We start from the raw sequence: 7,840 nt of genomic DNA on the forward strand, positions 1-7,840 counted from the left end.
CCCCCCCCCCCCGCCCCCAGGCAGGATGGCCACGCTGCAATCCCTTCTCCTCCATTCTCTTCTCGGGATCTTAGGCACGCATGCACACGCGCCTAGCGTGAGTTTAAGCCACCGGGTCCGGGACTTGAACCGCAGTTGACTACGTGGGAATCCAGCAACATAGCCATTATGCTAACTGCTGGTCCCCCCAGTGTGAGTTTTAAGCCACCGGGTCCAGGACGTGAACCATGGTTGACTACATGGGAGCCCAGCGACATAGCCATTATGCTAACTGCTAGTCCCCCTGGCAACTTGCTTTCTCACTTTCCCTTTCTCTCTCTCTCTCTCTCTCTCTCTCTCTCTCTCGCGCCAAATTTAAAAAATAATAATAGCAAATGGAATTAAATAGATAAAAATACTTGAACATATAAATAAAAAGAAATTTTGTAAATCAATAAAATATGGGAGGGAAAAGAAATGCTAAACAACTATAGATACCTGAGATAGTGGAGGGTGGGAAATGGCAGAGGGTGAGAAATAGGGGATATACATATATATCTATATATATAACTAGAAATGGAAAAGTATGGACGATAACATGTATGATTAAGCCACTATGCAGTCTATTCTGAATGGGAAATGACATTTTGTAACCTGTGATGATGCTCAGTGAATAAATGTAAATTAATTAATTAATTAAAAACTAAAATTTTTTTAAATATAAAAAAGAAGAGAAAGAGATAAAAAGAAAGAAGAAAAAAGAAAGAAAAAGAAAGAAGTAATGAAAGAGAAAGAAGAAAGAAAGAGGAAGGAAAGAAAGAAGGAAGAAAGAAAGAGGAAGGAAGAAAGAAGAAAGAAAGGAAAAGGAAGGAAAGAAGGAGGGAAGGAAGAAAAGAAGAAAGGAAGGAAGGAAAAGATGCCCGAGGCTGTAGTCCTTCTTGGTTAAAAAGGAGGGTTTTCAGAACAGACAAATCTATTCAGAAAATGTGAGTACCGATATATACATATACATATACATATTTAATTTGCCAAAGGGTATGTGTGCTAGCCAGAAAGGACAGAGGGAGAGGAGGAGAGAAGAAAGCATCACCCATGGGGCATGGTCACACTGCAATCCAGTCTCCTCGCTCTCCTGCTCCTTTTGAGATCTTGAACACACACAGACATGTGCCTGGTGTGTTTCTCAAGCTTCCAGGTCTGGGTCTACAACCGTGCAGTCAGCCATGTAGGAGCTAGCTGCCCCAACCACCAGGCCAGACTAGCCTGGGAATATCTCTTAGATGGGTATACTGACACTAGAAAATGCAGTGGGACAGAGGGCTCGGGGTCTGTCCTTCTTGGGGAACACATGTCCAAGGGTGACTAAGACATCAGCCTCTTACTCAATGGAACAACTTGGTTAGTTTCTTAGCGATGCACAAGACCCTTCTATGAAAATGTACTTAGTACCTATCTTCCTTTCCCCAATTCAGAGCTATTCTTTTATGCTCGTTCCCTTTCTTTCAAACTTTATAGATTTAATATAAGCTGATCCCTAGAAATAGTAGGAATTACAGAATGCTCATCTCATTACATAAACATAAACCATGACACTTTACACCCACGTACAGGAAGTACTTATTATGATGATTATTATTATTAGAGAGAGTTTTTGCTATGCATGCACTTGCTGGAGACACAGAAAAAGACAGAGAGAGAGAAAAAAGAAATTCCCCCATGGGGTGGCCGTGCAGCAATTCCCTCTCTTCTGTTCTCCTCTTGGGATTTTGGACATGCACGCACAAGTGCCTGGTGTGAGTTTCAGACCACCAAGTCCAGGACTAGAACTGTTGTCAGTCATGTAGGAATCAACACCTTAACCACTACGCCACCTGCTGGTGCCAGAAAGCACATATTATTTAAGAGACTCATTTTAAAGCCCTAAGAGGAAACTGAGAGCCAGGAAAATAAATTCTTTCCAGCACATAACGATTAATAAGGCCAGTCCCGCAGAGTTAAGATCTTCTAAAGAGCTAAGACACGCTTCATTACACAGAAATCACAGCCATGCATGACTAGTTCTGTTTTGAGTAAGGATTATTAGTAAATAAATAGAAAATGTCACCTGAGCTCCATTTTGCTTTATAAATCAGAGATTTGAAATCAATTCAGCCTGCCTCACAGATTGTTAAGTACATGCTAAAATGACAACCGGATTTGTTAATGTACTCATCAAGAGGTCAGCAAAAGCAACACTTGACTAAGGAATAAGCTGCCCCTTCATTACATGGCTGTCCGGCTGCTATATTTTACTCTTAGTCATTTCCCTTTGACAACAAAAAAGCTAAGATAATAAAGTACAGAAAATGTCTCTTTACCTTTGGTGCTTTCCAGTGGCTCAGTAGACAGTTTGGCAGGTTAGACCCGAACAGTGTCCCTCAAAAGGAAATATAAAGCCTTCACTTTTTGCACCTCCCTCTCCCTTTGTGTCCTTAGTGATTCAGCTCCCTACCTTCTGGGCGGAAGGACAGCCCTGAGAAGGAAGTTCTTCTAAAGGCCATCGAGAGTGACCAGTGCCTTCTGGAGGAGCACACAGTCTTAAACTCCTTCTGCTTTGCTAATAGGTGAATGTAGACAAGCCCAGCCTCTATTCTTTAAGTGAACAGCACATCAAATTAGCAGTGCTATGTCCAAAATTCTCGGGATTGCCAATGTTGGTATGAATGACACAGAACTACTCAACAGGAAAAATTCTTGCTGGGACACATGCTTCCTGGCCTGAGGCGCATTCATCCCAAGATCTGGGCCCTCCTGCATAGAGCATATGTTTTTTTATGTGGAGCTACAGCAATTCTCTGGCTGGTAAATCCTGTCTCATAAAAAGAACACAAGAGTGTGTTCAGGCAGGAATTCTCCTGTGGTTTCAGTTTAAAAGCTTGGCAGGAACAACAAGCCACCCTATCTAAAGTGAGTTCAGATGCTGAGGTATGATTCAGGAGTGGAGAAGAAAAATTATAGATTAGAAGTTGAGATGAGAGCTGGAGACAGAAAACATGTCGGATGTGCAGTAGCCAGAAATCAGCCCCATGAGGCAAGACCAGCTTTCCAAGGGGCAGTTGCATTCATACAATGCACAGCACAGGCTCCCCAGGTTGACAGCACCAGCCTCAGCCCATGATGCAGCTGCACTGCCTTTGTGTGAGGAGAAAGTCCTTTGTGGCCGGTGATTTTCTCTTCATCCTCAGCATGCAGTAGGTCTTCCCTTAGACAAACTTAAACCATTTTTACAAGACACAAGCACAGGCCTGTGTGGAGTGGTAGCCTCAGCAGCAGCTACATTAGGCAGAGGGTAGTGAGCTTGAAGTGGCTCACAAGAAGTATCTAACACATCTAATCCAAGCCATGACATAGCCTACTGTGGGTGCTATGATTTGAATATGTCCTAAAAAGTCATATGTTAAGATTGGATGTGACGAGATTAAGAAGTTGTAAACTTCCAACTGTGTTGAAATGTAGGGTCCTTGGCCCTTGGGAGGAGATTAGGGTTAAGGGGTTCAGGGTGTCCCCCCATTGACTCCTGGTGATTATAAGAAGAGGAAATGAGATGAGAACAGAGACACAGATGTACTTTCTCCTGCCCTCCACCATGTCATATTGAATATAGAAAAACCCCACCAGATGTGGCTGCTGGACCTTGGACCTCAGACCTCCAACTCATGAGCTAAATAAACCTCTATTCTTATAAACCACTCCATTTCTTGTATTTTCTGTTATTAGCAATAGTACAGATAGAATAGTGGGCTTGGGAGAGGAGTTTCCTTCTCTGGGAGCCACATGTCCAAATGAAGTGCGTATTTTCATCTTTCTCCTACTCTAAGCTTTCCCAGGGTAATTTCCAGGAGTCCCTGTGACTAGGCTGTACATCTGCCTAATCCTGAGATTCAAAATTAGAAAACCCATTGTTTGTAAGTGCCTAATTCTCAAACATCCACCTATGTTTATCTGTAAGAAATATTTTGTTCTCCACCTGCCTGAATTTGTTGACTTCCTCGCATTTTTTTCTCAGAATTCAAGTGAAGTGAGAGGGTTACTTATTTGGGGGATTATAACCTACTGAAATGAGCATGGGCTAGAGAGCAGAGTGCAGATTTCTGCCTTCAAGGGACCCCTTTACATCTATATCACCTGTAACTGATGGCCTCTGGCAGAAGTTAAAGGATGATCATTCCAAGAAAATACTTGAGGCAACCAAGAGGCATATGTGATCTTCACAGAGATTACCCAATTGGTGTGCTATGGAAAGACTCTACCAGCAATTAATTGTAGAACATTCTGGAGAAGAACATTCTTTCTCAGAGCTGGGCAATAAAATAAGTTGCAACATAGTATGGTACTAGAAGAAACAAAGTTGAAGAATTTTGTTAAATGCAACTTTACAGAGTTCTGACAGAGAAAAATCAATGGATAATGTGTACGCACAATTTCACTCCCTCCCCTGCCTTCCCAGAAAAGGGAGGTCACAAGGTCTGATCTGAGACTACTTCTGTGGCTTCATTGGAGATAAGGGGTGAAGGGTAGATGTGGGAACAAAAGGAAGAAGCAAATAGATTTACTGTGGAATTGAGAGATTCTGAAGGGATTTTCATTTTTTGAGAGAGATATTTTTTCCTATAGGGCACATGTGTTCATCAGAGAGAGAGAAACACAGAGACAATGAGAAGGAAAGTGGGGATGGTCATGCCACAATCCCTTCTCCTCTATTCTTCTCCCAGGATCTTGGGCATGCACGCACACAGGCCTAGTGTGAGTTTTATGTCACTGGGTCTGGCACTAGAATCATGGTCAGCTATGTGGGGGTCCAGTGACATAACCACTACGCCATCTGCTGGCCCTCTGATGGGGTTATTAAGAAATTGTAAACTTCCATTTTTAAAGAATGGAGTTGGGCTGATGCAGTACTGCAGAAGTAGTATAATTCTTTGCAATGTTGGAAGCCCGATGGAAGGGGTTTGCTTCCCAGGTCAACCTGGACATGCTGGGCACATACGTAGGTGCTCAGATCCTACCTGACTGGGAAACCTAGGGAGAAGATTATGGCAGGAGATCGTTTAGAATGCTTATTTTTCTTTCTCTTTCTCTTATGAAAGAAATATATAAACTTTAAAAGATAGAATTGGATGAAGAGGAACTTGTTTAGACAGAGTTGGTTGTTCTTTGGAGTTTGGAATGGGAGTGGAAATAAAGAAGACTTTGGGAGCATCTGCTCCTTGTATGACAGACAGCAGGAACAGAGAATGATGGCTTGTCTGTCTGTGTTGGGGGTGGGCTATTTGCATTATAAATGTCATCCTTCTTCATAGGTTTGTGAAATTTACAAAGATAGATGCTCAGTTAAACTTGAATTTCAGACAAACAATACTTTAATAATATGTATATCCCAAATATGCAATAGAATATACTTATACTAAAAAACTATATGTCAATTATCTAAAATTCAAATTTAACTCCATATTAAATATTCTATGTGGCAACCTCACCTTTTTTGTATTTTCTTGAAAATCTACAGTAAGCATATACATTTACTGGCATTTCTTTGAACTGGACCCAAGAATTTAAAAAATCCCATTTGGTTGTTAAATACTAAACTGGGTACTAAATGTATGTGCTGCAGGAAAGAAACCAGTATCCCCCAAGTGGCTGCTGAGGACACAGTTGATGGAGAAAGCTAACTCCTGTAAAGGGTCAAGATGCAATGCAGGTAGAAGAACCAGCTTTACACAAAGCAGGACACAGCCCTTCCCAAACATGAGAAGAACAAATAAATTTGCACATATGAGAATTGGAAGTTGGTCTGGATTGTTCATGCCTTGTGGACAGAAATCATGCTTTTTGCTAAATGCCTGATATTTAGTAAAATTTCACTCAATAATCATGTGTTAAAGTAGACTGATCTTTTTTTTCTTTTTTTTTTTTTAATTGAGTGTGGGATTGCAGATGGGGAAATATGCTTGGGGTTAAGAAGAAGCAAGAGATAAAGACTTGAAATTTGTAAAAATGGAGAAGGGATTGCTCAAAACCACGCAGTGACTGCCAGCGAGAGCTGGACCCCCACGCTATCAGTCACACGAGGTGAGACTGCTGCTGCTGAAATTTGCCAAGTTCCTGTTTCCCAGCCTCCCCATATCCTTGCAATGTGATCCCTACATCCAGCCTCCCAGTTTTTGCAAATTTTTCAGTTTTCTGACAGGACTCTGAAAAGGATAAGACTTCCAATGAGACACTGAAACTCTTTCTTACACATAAAGCATTCTTTCCAAAGAAGTCATGTCATGTGAAAACCAAGAATTTGTAAACAACACCCAGAACACTTTCCATTTAGTCAGACTAGCTCTTAACAAAGACCTAAATATGCATCAAAATGGAAAGAAAAATCACCAACATTGCTTCCCCCACCCCCAGGTAGTACAGTGGAAACCTGTCAACTAAAATGAGCAGCTCTCACACTAGAAGAGTGACTGCTGCGAGCTTAGCACAGGCCTCATTCCTTTGGTTTATGCATTTGGAGGTTTTTCTTCTGGCAAGTCAAAAAGAACCCACTACTTGAAACATAAATGAAGAAAGAGCTGGTATTTTTTTAAGTTTTTTTTTTTATTATTATTCATACATTAAATCACTATATATCATTTAGATTGTGAAGATACTTTACCCAGCATGATATACACCTCAGTTGAGACCACTGTACACATCCTAATCAACAGATAATAAATCTTGTATCCTCACAAGACACATAACTGGAAGGTAAACAAGCCACAAGCTGGAAGAGAATGTTCACCAATAAAGTGTTCATAAACAGAACACACAAAGAATTAGAACTTAGAAAGTTAAATAAACAGACAAAATATACAGGCATTTCACTAGGACCAATAAACCCATAGCAAAGTGTTCAACATCATTAGTCATCAAAGAATCATGAATTAAAAGCACAGAGATACTACTTCACTCTCATTAGAATGAATAAATGAGAAAGACTGATTACTTCAAATCTGAATGAGGATTTGGAGTGATCAGAACTCTCCTACAGTGCTCAACCACTTTGGAAAACTGCAAGATTATTTTTTTGTAATAAAAAAATTGATACAGGGGACCAGCAGTTAGCGTAATGGCTATGTCACTGGACTCCCACGTAGTCGACTGCGGTTTGCGTCCCGGACCCAGTGACTTAAAACTCACGCCGGGCATGTGTGCGTGCATGCCCAGGATCCCGAGAGGAGAATGGAAGAGAAGGAATTGCGGCATGGCCATCCCCTCTGGGGGGGTGATTTCTCGCTTTCTGTCTCTCTGTCTCTCTCTGTCTGTCTGGCAAGCGCATGTGCCCTTTAGCAAAAACAAACAAAACAAAACAAAACAAAAAACTCTCAAAAAAATTGATATATAAAAATTGTACATATTCATGGGGTATAATGTGATTTTTCAGTCCAAGAATACAATGTGCAATGATCAAACCAAGATAGTAACACCCATCATTTCAACCATTTGCTATTAATGTTTATTTGGGAACATTAAAAATCCTCTTTTTTTAGCTACTCTGAGGTATACAATAAGTTGTTCACTACCATCAACTTTCTGTACTTCATAATTCTAGAAATTGTTCTTCTCATCTCTCTGCAACTTGTGTCCACTAATCAGCTCTTCTCTGTCTCCTTTCCCCCACCCTTCCTAGCCTCTGGTAGTCACTCTTCAACTTCCTGCTTCTATAAAGTCATCCTTTTTAGTTTCTACATGTGAGTGAGACCTTGTGGTATTTCCTTTCCTGTGCCTGGCTTATTTAAATTAACATAATGTATCCCAGGTGCTCCCCTGTTACCACGAATGACAAGTTTTC

At 40.9% G+C, this 7,840-nt stretch overlaps 1 protein-coding gene across 1 annotated transcript in view; it reads right to left on the reverse strand.

Annotated features, from left to right (window-relative positions):
- The window catches only part of SERPINB11 (serpin family B member 11), a 21,435-nt gene extending 18,879 nt beyond the window's left edge, over positions 1-2,556 (reverse strand). The window contains exon 1 of the mRNA XM_006141828.3: positions 2,337-2,556. The gene's annotated coding sequence lies outside the window, so the exon portion shown is untranslated. The remainder of the gene's footprint in view (positions 1-2,336) is intronic.
- Between the last annotated feature and the right edge of the window lie 5,284 nt (positions 2,557-7,840).

The sequence above is a fragment of the Tupaia chinensis genome, unplaced genomic scaffold, assembly GCF_000334495.1.
Source record: "Tupaia chinensis unplaced genomic scaffold, TupChi_1.0 Scaffold000065_1, whole genome shotgun sequence".
NCBI lineage: Eukaryota > Metazoa > Chordata > Mammalia > Scandentia > Tupaiidae > Tupaia > Tupaia belangeri.